Genomic DNA, 920 nt, shown 5'->3' with positions numbered 1-920 from the left:
TCAGTACTGCATGCTATTCTAGTGTGAGGTTCTGCAAATGTTACGTCAGTGCTTCCTCCTGTTTTAGTGTGAGGTTCGTAGTAAGTAACGTCAGTACTGTCTGTTGTTCTAGTGTGATGTTCTGCCTGTGTAACGTCAATTCTGCCTGCTGTTTTATTGCGCGGTTTTGAGTAATGTCAGTACTGCATGCTGTTCTAATACAAGGTTCTGAGTAAATAACATCAATACTGTCTTCTATTCTCGTTCAAGGTTCTGAATAAGTAACGTCAATACTACCTGCTATTCTAGTGTAAGGTTCTGAGTAAGTAACATCAGTGCTGTCTACTACTCTAATGTGAGGTTTTATATATGTTACGTTAGTACTGCCTGCTGTTTTAGTGCGACGTTTTGAGTAACATCAGCACTGCATGCTGTTCCAGTGCAAGTTTCTAGTGCCAGTAATATTAGTACTGCTTACCGTACTAGTGGAACGTTCGTTATATGTAACATCAGTACTATCTGCTGTTCTAGTGCAAGATTCTGGTTAAGTAATATGTTTAGTGCCAGCTGTTTTAATGCGAGGTTCTGTGTATGTAACGTCATTACTATCTGATGTTTAGCGAATGTAACGTCAGTACTGCATGCTGTTGTAGTGCGAGGTTCTAGATAAGTAACACCTGTAGTGCCTGCTGTTGTAGTGCATAGTTTTGAGTAAGTAACAGCAGTGCTGGTTGCTGTTGTAGTGCAAAGTGTTTAGTTAATAACATCAGTACTGCTATCTGTTCTTATGCGAGGTTCTGAGTAAGTAACATTAATATTGCATGCTATTTATTATGAGGTTATGTGTATGTAACGTCAACACTGCCTGATGTTCTGATGTGAGGTTCTGCATATGTAACGTTTGTATTGCATGCTGTTCTAGTAGAAGGTTCTGAATAAGT

Source organism: Limulus polyphemus, unplaced genomic scaffold, assembly GCF_000517525.1.
Source record: "Limulus polyphemus unplaced genomic scaffold, Limulus_polyphemus-2.1.2 Scaffold7326, whole genome shotgun sequence".
Lineage (NCBI taxonomy): Eukaryota > Metazoa > Arthropoda > Merostomata > Xiphosura > Limulidae > Limulus > Limulus polyphemus.
The sequence above is the reverse complement of the archived record's forward strand: the minus strand, read 5'-3'. Positions refer to the sequence as shown.